Source organism: Triticum dicoccoides, chromosome 6B (genome assembly GCF_002162155.2).
Source record: "Triticum dicoccoides isolate Atlit2015 ecotype Zavitan chromosome 6B, WEW_v2.0, whole genome shotgun sequence".
NCBI lineage: Eukaryota > Viridiplantae > Streptophyta > Magnoliopsida > Poales > Poaceae > Triticum > Triticum dicoccoides.
The window spans coordinates 446100649-446114656 of record NC_041391.1 but is presented as its reverse complement, the minus strand read 5'-3'; positions in this window follow the sequence as shown (position 1 = coordinate 446114656).

Below are 14008 nucleotides of genomic sequence, written 5' to 3'. Positions count from 1 at the left end.
TAACCACGAGCTGAATTTGGCCCACAAGCAGAAAATGACAGTAACGGGCCGTAAGTAAACGAATGCTGGAAATGAGCCCAAGAATTAATGGGCTCTGAGAAGGCCGAAAGATAACATGGGCTGGAAACATCCCAACGGAATAACGGGCCGTTAATGGGTATAAAGTGATACACTATTCATTACGGGCCAGTTTCACCATGGGCCGTTAATGGGTGTAAAGTGATGCACTGTTCATTACGGGTCAGTTTCACCACGGGCCGTTAATGGGCCAAGAGTTACAGAGGGCCTCATATGGGCCGAAAGACGTCATGGGAAATACATGGGCTAGAAGTGAAAAAGGGATGGAATCATATTGGATGGCCTAGATGACGCTACTGGGCATAATTCAGATAGGGCGTAACGGGCCTTGGGTTAGCGGGCTATAAATGGGCTATATGCGAATAGGCCATTAACATGATTTCCATGGGCCGGCCCGCCACCTTTTGACCAAGTCAAATGGGCCGGCCTTTTCACAGGAATGGGCATCTGTTGGGCCGTGCCACGTGTCGACGTATCATAGGCACCTTTGTCCAATGAGTGGATGACATCTGTCCCAACGATGAGCCGACACGTGTTCCCTCCAGCCAATGATGATTTTACACGTGGAAAATCCCCTTTGGTCGGGGCTATTAACGGGTTATTGGATCCAAAACCCGACCAGATAGCTTAACGGCGTTCCGTTACGGTGGATGCTACGTGTCGGTCACCCTTGACGAAAGCACTTCTGTGATGCGTGATTTATCGTCGTGGAAGTGGACACTTCCGTGATGATAATTTTGGTAATGTCATGGAACACTTCTACGACAGCACAGGTATGACTATCTTGATTCTGTCATAAAATCGTCATGGATGTACATGCATGACAAAAAAAGCGGCCTATTGTGACAAACACGTATCATCACGGAAGTGTATTTTTTTTGTAGTGTCGATCATCGTCGGACCTGCTTCCTCGCCCCTGCACCCTCTGTAAGCTCCCCACCGCTCCTCCTCACTCTACTATCTAGGGTTCTTCGGTTAATTTAGTTGGGTTTTAGTTAGGGCAGTAGGTTAATTAGGTTATCTATTTAGTTTCAAATATTTTTTTACTTTCAAATTTAGGTAGCGTAAATTTAGTTTCAAATATTGTGAAGAAAAATGACTTGTGCTAAGTGGACATGTGATATTTGGAAAATGATGATATTTGGAATTTGGACATGTCATATTTGGACATGTGATGTTTTGGACATGTCATATTTGGAAAATGATGATTATGTGTAGGGTAAATGATTCGAGTGGCCTATGTTTCACCGGAATGTTGATTCATTTCATGTCCGGTGAATTTCAGGTGCTTGATATGGCCACTTTTTAGCAAAGGTCATGCAAAAAAATTCCGTGAATTTAGGCATGACTTGTGCTAGAAAGTAGGCATATCGAGTGTCGAGATTTGCTGGGAGACGGCATTCCGGCAAACATAGATCTTTTTTATGTAATTTCTCATTTTTTATAGTTTTAGAATTAAACGAGGAGAATTAATCATAGGAAACATGTCGAACAACAAAGAAACCAGGCCTCCTGACCAAGATGCATACGAGATGGATTACGTCGCAGACATGTGTTTGCAGGCCGACGGAACCCCGTGCACCATACTCTACTTGATCAAAGGCCAGAAGGTGGATGTGGGAAAGGGGATGATAACGAAGCCCTTGGAACTCATGTTCCACAGCCAGCCGATGCCCCGTGGGCACTTGAGGGTTACCTTGTCGAGTGTGAAACCGGGGTACAAGGATTTGCCTCCTCTAGTACGGCTTGGGGGAGAGGACGACGAGACCCCGCCATGGATTGGAAGCTGCAAGGGTTGGGTGCTGCTATGGCCGAAGAATCTTCTTCGTCTGGAGCCGGCCAAGGGGCACACCAATAACCACACATCAACAAGTAGGTATGGACACCACCACCCCGCCTACGCAATTACCAACACCTATAGTGCTGGGTGAGAGCAGCGGACGACGTGATGATGGTGGTCCAATAGTGGCTGATGTAATCGCCCTCGTAGAACAAAGAATGGATGAGGACCCTCTTCGGTTCCTCGATACAGGCGCCTATGACGGTGACTTAGATATGTTGAGTCAGCCATATGAATACTCGGGCAATCAGCATGCTGATGAGGATATGGATGATCTGCCCGGGAAGGAACGTCCTAGCAGGGATTGCAAGAAGTATCTCTTCATGCAATCCTCGCAAGACACGCCTGAAGATGCCACCTCAGCACATGCTCAACTAGCCGGGGATCGTACAGTGCTTAGCCTGACAACACTAGGGCAGGGGTTAAGGAAGGGTCTGGAAGGTCAGCCCCAGAAAAAGGAGAAGAAGAGACCGGGGAAGAGAGGCTCTGCTGCCTACAAACAAGCCAGAGCACGTAGTAGCCAGATGGCGCATTTTGAAGAGCGTGTCCCTATCAAAGGTGCAGCCATGTTCCATGTCCCGGGCTAGCCGATGCTACCGCCGAAACCACTGGAGGCAATATCAGGGGATCTTAGGAGACTGCACGACCATGTGCTATCGACTGAGAAAAGCCTACTAGCCTCGAAGGATCCGGGATATCCGACATACGCGGCTCGTATGCCTGAGGGGAAGTGCTACGTCGACACACGGCCCGTGGAGGCATTCTTCCTGCAGTTTGACCAAATCTTTGAGATGTTTCTGACAAGGCGGCTCGATTGTACAATTGTCCGCCTTTTTGCGCTACATATGAGATTCATCATGAAGAGATAAGAAGTCTCGCAAATCTGTGTGGTGGATCCATACTACATGCACGAGTCCTTCTTGAATCTCGGCGACTTTGAGCGTAAAACTGCTAGGGAGTACATAGAAAACTTCGTTGTACAGAATAAGGACCAGGAAATGGTCCTCCTGCCTTATCATCCAAAGTAAGTTAGTGCCGGACAAACCTTTCGTACATTTCAATCATTCCTTCTCGCTCATATGGAGAATAATTAGAGGTGTTTTTTCCCCGCAGCAATGGGCGCGCCATCCTTATCGTTATTTATGCACAAGTCTCCCACGCCGTGTATTTCGACCCTACCAGAAACTATGAGAAGAAGGACTACACCCACATAATGAATATTCTAGATGATGCTCTCCAAGGCTTCAGCTTGAGGGGTGGCTGTCGGTGTCAAAACCGCCGGATCTCGGGTAGGGGGTCCCGAACTGTGCGTCTAAGGCTAATGGTAACAGGAGGTGGGGGACAGGATGTGTACCCAGGTTCGGGCCCTCTCGATGGAGGTAATACCCTACTTCCTGCTTGATTGATCTTGATGATATGAGTATTACAAGAGTTGATCTACCACGAGATCGTAGAGGCTAAACCCTAGAAGCTAGCCTATTATTATGATTGTATGTTGTCCTACGGACTAAAACCCTCCGGTGTATATAGACACCGGAGGGGGCTAGGGTTACACAGAGTCGGTTATAGAGAAGGAGATCTACATATCCAAATTGCCAAGCTTGCCTTCCACGCAAAGGAGAGTCCCACCCAGACACGGGAGGAAGTCTTCAATCTTGTATCTTCATAGTCCAACAGTCCGGCCAAAGTATATAGTCCGGCTGTCCAAGGACCCCTTAATCCAGGACTCCCTCAGTAGCCCCTGAACTGGGCTTCAATGATGATGAGTCCGGCACGCAGATTGTCTTTGGCATTGCAAGGCAGGTTCCTTCTCCGAATACTCCATAGAAGATTTTGAACACGAGGATCATGTCTGGCTCTGCAAAATAAATTCCACATACCACCATAGAGAGCACAACATTCCACAAATCTAATCTGCTAACAACTTTTCATAGCATGACATCATGCCACGGCCCGGTCCATATTCGAACCGTTTTTCTCAACCAGCTACTGCTCATATTGCGAGGTGGTTTCCTTGGCACGTCTTGTCAAAGCAGAGATCGTGTCCCCTTATCACGGGATTCTCATCAATATGGGTGTGGGTAACCCAACCGCGTCATCAATCGCGGCGCTTGGGGAATGAACGATTTTACATGGCAAGTGGGGAGGCGCATAGTTTCTACCGCCTTTATAAAGGGACAAGGATTCCTCTTTTTCACCAACACCTTCTTCTTCCTTCGCTCATCCACTCTCGCACGCTCGAGCTCCAGCGCCCAAGCTCTCACCTTCTCTGTAAAGCCATTCCAGACATGTCCGGAGCAGGAGGCAAGTGGATGGCCTCCTCCGTTACGGAGGAGGACATCATGAAGCTTCGGGAGGCTGGATACTTGGCCGCTGACATCGCGCACCGGCTCCCGGACGCAGGGCAGATCATCCCTACTCCAGAACCCCCCCGAGAGTGTTGTGTTTCTTGCCCACTTCGTCCACGGACTGGGATTTCCTCTCCACCCATTTGTCTATGGGCTCATGTTTTACTATGGGCTAGATTTCCATGATCTGGCCCCCAATTTCATCCTCAACATATCGGCGTTTATCGTTGTGTGCGAGGCCTTCCTCCGCATCAAGCCCCACTTCGGCCTGTGGCTGAAGATCTTCAATGTGAAGTCAAAGATAGTGGTCGGCCAGCAGGCGGAGTGCGGAGGCACCATGGTGGGCAAGATGCCCAAAGTCACCTGGCTCAAAGGCTCCTATGTGGAGACCGTGAAGGGGTGGAAATCGAGGTGGTTTTATATCATTGAGCCCGCGACTCCAACTGGGTGGCGGCCCCCAAATTTCGATCCGGCTTCCCCATGCGGATTACCTCCTGGAAAAGGAAGGGTTTAGCCTTGGGTGAGCAAGCGGAGTTGACCAGACTCCAGAACTGTGTCAAAAATATAATAAGCAAGAAAATCAAGCTTGTCAACATGGTCCAAGTCATGCTCTTCCGCCGGATCCTTCCGTGTCAAAGATGGGCATTCAATATGTGGGAGTTCGACCCGGCCGAACACCAGGCACTGCGAGAGCTCGTCGACATGATGCACAAAGACGTTTGGAAGGTGCTGTTCAAGGCCGCCGAGGTGCCTCCTCCCCTTGCCGAGGATTGCGGACTCAGTGGAAAGCGCTGCACCAATCTGGTAAGCTAACTGTATTTCACAAGATGTGCCTTTCCCCAGTATATTTGTGGGAGGAATCTAAGTCGTCATGCCAATTTTAACAGGACTGGGTAGCGACAGCGGAACGGATCGATTGTTCGGCTCCGCTACCAAAAGATCCGGCAACGGCTCTCTTTACGGAGATGCAGTTTTCGGCGCCTTACGAGGTGCCGGAGAAGAAGGCCAAGAAGAAGGCCACGGGGACCAGGAAAGGTCTCCGGCGCAAGGCGGTGTCGGACTCATCGTCCGAAGACACCGAGGCGCACTCCTCCAGCGAAAACAAGGAGGAGTAAGAGGAAAACCCTCCCCCCAAACTGAGGGGGAGAAGAAAAGGAAGGCCGCCCCGTCTGGGGAGGCTGAAGGGTCCAAGAAGGGAAGGACCCTCCCTCCGGGCCACTCCACAACAGCCGCCTACAGCGACGAGGAGTGGCTGCCCAGGGACAAGCCCCTGGCAAAGTCGTAAGTATCCGGATACCATAATACTTCCGGCATGTTTTGCTTTATTGCTTCTTATCATGTTGAATATGATCGTGCAGTCCGTCCAAAGCCTGCATCGACTTATCCTCCTCGGATGGGTCTTTGAGCGCATCGGCGATGACCAGCGACTCGCTTTCGACGGCCACCACCCCCAGCCCGCGGACGACACCGAGGTGTTGTCCCAGAGGTTACCGGGCCAGGGGGAGAAAGTTCTGGAGGTGCCCCGAGGTGAAACCCCCAACGCCGGGCACATGGGGAGGAAGACCCCCATGGATTCTGATGAGGGCGGTCGCATCAGGTTTGGCCCCCAGCCGGATACTGCGCTGGAACCTCTAGTGGTTCCGGACTTAGGCAGACAGCCCCTCGCTAAGGGGGGCGAGCCGCCTGTGCCGATGACCTCTGTCCATCCAGAGGCATCGGACAACTTGCTGGAAGCGCTTCAGGGCGCTTCCATTGATAAAGAACACCATACTCTTATGAGTGCGGTGATATAGAAGGTTCGGTCCGCCAAAAGCGGACTGACCGAAGCCTGCACCAGCCTCCTAACAGGCTTTGAGGTAAGTAATTAAATTATGAGAAAATATCACAGTATAGACAGTAGCCCCTGATGCTCTGTTGGGTGTTCGGAAAGAAAGGCCGAACAGAGTATCAAATAATATCCGCAGGAGTCTAATCATATTATGTCTATGTGAATAAGCAGGCGTCGCTGCTGGTCGCTGCCGCCCTCACTGCGAAGGTCTCTGGACTAAAGCAGAACCTAGGGCGGACCGAGGAAGAGCTCGGCCTTGTGAAGAGGCAGCTCGAGGAGAACAAAGGTAAGCGATACCCCGTCCATGTGTAATATAAAGGAAAAATCGTTGATGCTAATAGAAGCATCATGAATTTTAATAGGGGCCACGACCAAAGTGGTGGCCCTTATGAAGGCGCTGTCCGAGGCCGAAGACAAGGCGGTCAAGGAGTGCACCGAGCGTGAGAAACAGGAGGCTCGGGTTAATGAGGTCCAGCAAGAACTCCAGGACTTCGTCAAAAAATTCGAGTCCTTGGAGCGTGACTCCAAGAGGCAAGAGTCCGAGCTTGCGAAGGCCCTCCAGAGCGCGCAAGACGCCAAGGCTGAAGCCCAGAAGGCCCTTCAGGAGATTCAGGCGGCCAAGAAGATAGCGGCGGTTAAGGCATTCATTATGCAAAGCAAGCATGTGAAGGAGACTTTCCTTTTACTTACCCGAATTTGGAGCTCTCCAAGAGCGTTCGCAGATCTGCCGTGCATCATCTCTGATGCCACAGAGTTCTACCGAGCCGAGGAAGGGAGCTCGACGGAGAAGTTGTTCTGGTCCCAGTATATTGGGGCCGAACATCCGATGCCTTTGAGCGACGAGCTGAAGCAACTGGTCGAACTTCACAAGGCAGCAGAACTGGCCATGAAGGATCGCATAGTCCGGATGTGGCCTGTTGAGTCCCTGCCCAGCAGCTACTTTGGCTTGGTAAAGCGGCTTGTGAATTCCTGTCTACGGCTTGAAGCCATTAAGGGGCCAGTCTGCATTGAAAGTGCGCGCAGAGCCTTCGCCCATGCGAAAGTACACTGGGTGAAGATGGATGCCGAGAAGCTGGTGACAGAGGGGCTGCCGGAGGGCAAGGAGCATCGCCACCCCGAAAAGTATTACGACGGTGTACTGAAGGGTGCCCGCCTTGTGGCGGATGAATGTGCTAAGGATGTAATGTTTGAATAAATGTACTCATGTGATCCTGTAATATGAAAACAAGTTAATGTGCGCTATATAACGCTTGTTGATTTAAAATATTACCTTCTGTGCGGCCATTTATAAAATTTGAGAGTTGGCCAGTCGTAGGCTTCTGCCCCCATGTAACTAGTACTGGGGTGTTTGGGATAAATCTAAACACTCTTTATCCAAATTTTTGGTCCTTTAAGGAGGTGTTTAGCGCAACAAACAAGGCAATCGGACTATACATCTTTATCACTCTCACTTAGCCATAGAAGTCTACAATTTTAAATTTTGGCGAAGCCCCTAGTATTCGGAAGGCCGAACTTGGGGCGCTATGCACGCCTAAATCAGACAAGGCCGATTCCTCGCCTAAAGCGGAAAAAATCTTTAAGGATTTGAGACCTCTCGAACAGCGACCGGCTCTCGCCACATCATGACAACCAGTTTTCGTCTTTCTCTACTCAGGTGCTCGTCCGAAAGAACAGGGACACAATCGCAGTAGTTCTCCCTGTGCTACCTTAGCCAATATAGCGGAACGTAAGGTACCAAAACATGGGTGTCGGGCAAACCCAACTATTGACCCAAGACATGATTCAGAGCTGATGCATATACTGCTATAAGTTCGGGGTGCCGCACTGTCGAAAGTTTTCAGACTTTTCTTGCTGTATTATGTGGTACACTGAAGCCCCTAGCGAACTGAACGTACCAAAATGTATGGGTGCACTTTGTAATAAATAAATGGTAAAGGAAAAGCATAGAGAAATGTAATAGTAAGCTGACGCTATACATTATTTTCCATTGTTATTTGAATAATATGCCAAGGCGTATGTGTACAAGTAGTGCGATAAGTGGAATAGGACTGTTTGACACGTCCTGACCAAGAGCGAGTTGCGTGTGGGTATGTAAAACAGGTATAACGATCGTTATCAGAGACCACCTGAGGATTCCCTTGTATGCCAAAGCTTCTTGTCTCCTTGGTGTGTCCGTCCCGCTATGGGTCCTATAGTCGGGCTATCGGAAGAACTTCCCGAAGATAGGGACCTGAAAGAAAAAGAGTGTAAAGATACATGGATCCTGGGGCGGTCAAACCGCATTATGGACCGTGTCATAGCCGTGGTTCCTCCTATGTCCATGGTATTTTGAGTGCGTAATTATGTACGCACAACACAAATTTCGCTGCTTGACTGGGACTAGGACGGAGGCCGAATTTCTAGTCGATCTCTGGACGTGCCGGACGATCTTGTTGCAGGGTACTTCGGACTCGCTTGATGGTGTCCGGAGGTTTTATCACCGAATTGGCGGTTTGCCAAAGAAGGCTGCTTTGTATTTCTGCTGTGAGGGCTGCAGTGTGCTCCTCCATACGGAGCGAGCGCTTTGTGTTTCCATTAACTGTTATAACCCTGTGAGGTCCTGGCATTTTGAGCTTGAGGTATGCATAATGCGGTACCGCATTGAATCTGGCAAATGCAGTCGTCCGAGTAGTGCGTGATAGCCACTGCGGAAGGGGATGATATCGAAGATTAACTCCTCGCTTCGGAAGTTGTCCGGAGATCCGAAGACCACTTCTAGTGTGATTGAGCCCGTGCAACATGCCTCTACACCTGGTATGACACCTTTAAAGGTGGTTTTTGTAGGTTTGATCCTTGAGGGGTCGATGCCCATTTTGCGCACTGTATCCTGATAGAGTAGGTTCAGGCTGCTGCCGCCGTCCATAAGGACTCGTGTGAGATGGAATCCGTCAATGATGGGGTCGAGGACCAATGTGGCCGATCCGCCATGACGGATACTGGTGGGCTGGTCCCTACGATCGAAGGTGATCAGACAAGAAGACCATGGGTTGAACTTTGGGGCGACTAGCTCCATCGCATAGATGTCCCTTAGTGCACGCTTCCGCTCCCGCTTAGGAATATGGGTTGCGTATATCATATTAACCGTTTTCACCTGGGGAGGAAATTTCTTCTGTCCTCCTGTGTTCGGCGGCCGGGGCTCCTCGTCATCATCGCTATGCAACCCCTTTTCCTTGTTTTCGGCGTTCAACTTGCCGGTCTGTTTGAACATCCAACATTCTCTGTTGGTGTGGTTGGCTAGCTTATCGGGGGTGCCGTGAATTTGACACGAGCGATCGAGTATGCGGTCCAGACTGGACGGGCGCGGATTGTTTCTTTTGAATCGTTTTTTCCGCTGACCAGACTTGGAGCCACTGAATCCGGCATTGACTGTCGTGTATTTGGTGTTGTCCCCATTATTGCGACGCTTGTGTCTATTGCGTCGTGGATTGCCTTTGCTGTCTCTAGCATCTGAATTGCCAGAGTTTCTTGATATGTTGTTGCTACGAGCCAGCCAGCTATCCTCGCCAGCACAAAAGCGGGTCATGAGTGTCGTGAGGGCTGCCATGGACTTCAGCTTCTCTTGGCCGAGGTGTCGGGCGAGCCACTCGTCACAGATGTTATGCTTAAAGGCCGCTAGGGCTTCGGCAACCGGACAATCAACAATTTGGTTCTTTTTAGTGAGGAACCGAGTCCAGAATTTCCTGACTGGCTCTCCGGGCTGTTGGGTCATGTGACTTAAGTCATCAGCATCCGGTGGTCGCACATAAGTGCCCTGGAAGTTGTCAAGGAATGCGTCTTCCAAGTTCTCCCAACTGCCAATGGAGTTTGCCGGCAGGCTATTTAGCCAATGCCGAGACGGTCCTTTGAGTCTTAGTGGGAGGTACTTGATGGCATGTAGATCATCACCGCGGGCCATGTGAATGTGGAGAAGGAAATCTTCGATCCATACCGTGGGGTCTGTTGCACCATCATATGATTCAATGTTTACGGGTTTAAACCCTTCTGGGAATTCATGATCCATTATTTCATCCGTGAAGCATAGGGGGTGTGTGGCGCCTCTATGCCTGGCTACATCATGATGCAGCTCAAATGAGTCTGGTCTGTTGTATTCGGCCCGGCCGGACTTGTTTTTAGTATATCCGGCGTGACGGTCGTCATCATGCGTTGTGGCGCGCCCCCGTGATCCGTAGATCGATCTTGACTGGCCTGCTTTGTTTTCCAATACATCTCGCAGGTCCTGCGTGTTGCCCCGGGCCTTGGTGTTTCTGTCTAATTGGCGACCGGGTGCGGGCTGGTGTTCGGGCTGATACGCTGCTTTGTCTCGGCCACGGGGTGGCCGGTCAGCTGCATCGTGCACTGGTAGTGTAAGTTTTGATGCCTCCTCCTCAATTTGAGGTAGCAACCTGTGCTTTGGGTAAGTTTTGGTTGGGCGCTCGAGTCCGTATTCCTCGGTTGCTAGGACCTCGGTCCATCTATTAGTTAGCATATCTTGATCAGCTTGAAGCTGATGTTGCTTCTTCGTCAGGCTTTTTGCAGTGGCTATAAGCCGGCACTTGAAGCGCTCCTGCTCGACGGGGTCCTCAGGCATGATGAATTCTTCGTCGCCAAGGCTTACTTCATCTTCGGAGAGGGGCATGTAATTGTCATCCTCTGATTCTCCATCTGTTGCCTGTTCCTTAGGGCTAGCTTGTCCATCCTCCCGCTCGGCCTGCTCGAAGCCTGGCTGGGCGGGATTGTTTTCGTCTTCGGCACCATCCGGATTGCTATCATCTCTTGTGCCGGTATCGCTATTTTTGCTATGGCGGGGCTTAGAGCTGCGCCGATGACGCCGGTGCTTAGATTGCTTTTCCAAGGGAAAATCCTTCGTTGCCTCATAGCCATTGCTTTCTTTGGGTGTGTCCACCATATATATATCATATGACGAGGTGGCTGTCCAGCCCCCGGCGGGCGGTGGTTCCTGTTCTTCTCCTGCATCGTCGTCCATACCGTCGATGTCTTCGGAGTTGAAGTCAAGCACGTCGATTAAGTCATCGACAGTGGCTATTAAGTGGGTGGTGGGTGGGGAATGATTTTGTTCATCGTCCGCTTCCCACTCTAGCCGGACATAGTACGGCCAAGAGTCTCCTGACAAGGAGAGAGACCTTAATGAGTTTAGCACGTCGCCCAAGGGCGAGTGCTGAAAGATATCCGTGGAGGTAAACTCCATGATCGGTGCCCAATCAGATTCGATAGGCACGAATGCACGTGGTTCGGAGCCTGTGGCTGGAGACGAGTCCGAGGGTCCGATGACATCGGCCTCATAGGAGGTGAGGTCAGTGTTCGGCTCTATCGCCGCTGAGGGTGCGGCCTCCTTGGCGGGGTCCATCCACCCATCCTCGGATGGCATGATCTACTCCGGATTGAAGGCCGGGGCGGCCGCAGGTGTGATCTCCCGAACACCGTCCGATGGCAGATCTAGGTCATGCTCGTCGTGACAATCCGATGCACCTGACATGGGCTCGAATCCGTCGAAGATCAAGTCTCCGCGGATGTCGGCAATGTAGTTTAAGCTTCCAAACCTGACCTGATGGCCAGGGGCGTAGCTATCTATTTGCTCCAGATGGCCAAGCGAGTTGGCCCACAGTACGAAGCCGCCAAATACGAAGATCTGTCCGAGGAGGAAACCCTCACCCTGGACTGCATCGTTGAAGATGATTAAAGGAGCCATCAAGCCTTATCGTGACGACACAGTGGAACTCTCAGTGAAAGCAGCAATGTCGGTGTCAAAACCGGCGTATCTCGAGTAGGGGGTCCCGAACTATGCATCTAAGGCTAATGGTAACAGGAGGCGGGGGCACGATGTCTACCCAGGTTCGGGCCCTCTCGTTGGAGGTAATACCCTACTTCCTGCTTGATTGATCTTGATGATATGAGTATTACAAGAGTTGATCTACCACGAGATCGTAGAGGCTAAACCCTAGAAGCTAGCCTATGATTATGATTCTATGTTGTCCTATGGACTAAAACCCTCCGGTTTATATAGACACCGGAGGGGGATAGGGTTACACAGAGTCGGTTACAGAGAAGGAGATCTACATATCTGAATTGCCAAGCTTGCCTTCCACGCAAAGGAGAGTCCCACCCGGACACGGGACGAAGTCTCCAAAGTATATAGTCCGGCTGTCCGAGGACCCCTTAATCCAGGACTCCCTCAGTGGCCACTGGCAGATCAGGAAACTAAGGCACAAGAAGACGGGTTTCTCGCATAAAACTAACTTCTGCTGCATCCATGTCCCAAAACTGTAGGATCGAAAGTATGTCTAGAGGGGGGGTGATTAGACTACTTGAACAAATAAAAGCTTATCCTTTTCCCAATTTTAGTCTTGGCAGATTTTAGCTAACTTAGCACAAGTCAAGCAATTTTAACACAATTCAAGCAAGCATGCAAAGAGTATATGCGCAGCAAAAAGTAAAGCATGCAATTTGCAAGAATGTAAAGGGAAGGGGTTTGGAGAATTCAAACACAATTGGAGACACGAATGTTTTTGTCGTGGTTCCGATAGGTGGTGCTATCGTACATCCACGTTGATGGAGATGTCAACCCACGAAGGGTAATGGTTGCACGAGTCCATGGAGGGCTCCACCCACGAAGGGTCCACGAAGAAGCAACCTTGTCTATCCCACCATGGTCGTCGCCCACGAAGGACTTGCCTCACTAGCGGTAGATCTTCACGAAGTAGGCGATCTCCTTGCCCTTACAAACTCCTTGGTTCAACTCCACAATCTTGTCGGAGGCTCCCAAGTGACACCTAGCCAATCTAGGAGACACCACTCTCCAAGAAGTAACAAATGGTGTGTTGATGATGAACTCCTTGCTCTTGTGCTTTGAATGATAGTCTCCTCGACACTCAACTCTCTCTCACAGGATTTGGATTTGGTGGAAAGAAGATTTGAGTGGAAAGCAACTTGGGGAAGGCTAGAGATCAAGATTCATATGGTAGGAATGGAATATCTTGGCCTCAACACAAGTGTAGGTGGTTCTCTCTCAGAAAATGCAAGTTATAAGTGTAGGTTCGTTCTGATGGCTCTCTCCACGAATGAAGAGGAGGTGGAGGGGTATATATAGCCTCCACACAAAATCTAACCATTACACACAACTTGCCAAACTCGGTGGGACCGAATTGGTAAACTCGGTCGGACCGATTCAGCAAATCTAGTGACCGTTAGGATTTTCGGTGGGACCGACATGCAACTCAGTAGGACCGATATGATTAGGGTTAGGGCATAACGTAATCTCGGTGAGACCGATTACACAAACTTGGTGGGACCGATTTTGGTAATAAGCTAACCAGAGAGTTGGTCAGGTAAACTCGGTGGGACCGGTTCGCTCATTTCGGTGGGACCGAAATGTTACGAAAAGGAAACAAGGAGTTTACATTGCAATCTCGGTGGGACCGATCGCTCATCTCGGTGGTACCGAAACATTACGAAGGTAAACAGAGAGATTACAATCCCATCTCGGTGAGACCGAGATCCCTATCGGTGAGACCGATTTGCCTAGGGTTTGTGGCAGTGGCTATGACATCTGAACTAGGTGGCGCCGGATAGAAAGAATCGGTGGGGCCGAGTTTTACTTTTGGTTTAGGTCATATGTGGATGTGGGAAAGTAGTTGAGGGTTTTGGAGCATATCACTAAGCACTATGAAGCAAGAACCTCATTAAGCAACACCTCATCCCTCCTTGATAGTATTGGCTTTTCCTATAGACTCAATGTGATCTTGGATCACTAAAATATAAAATGTAGAGAGCTTTGAGCTTGAGCCAATCCTTTTATCCTTAGCATTTTGAGGGGTCCACTTTTCTCATCCATGCCATGCCATTCATTGAGCTTTTCCTGAAATATTTATCTTGGAATAA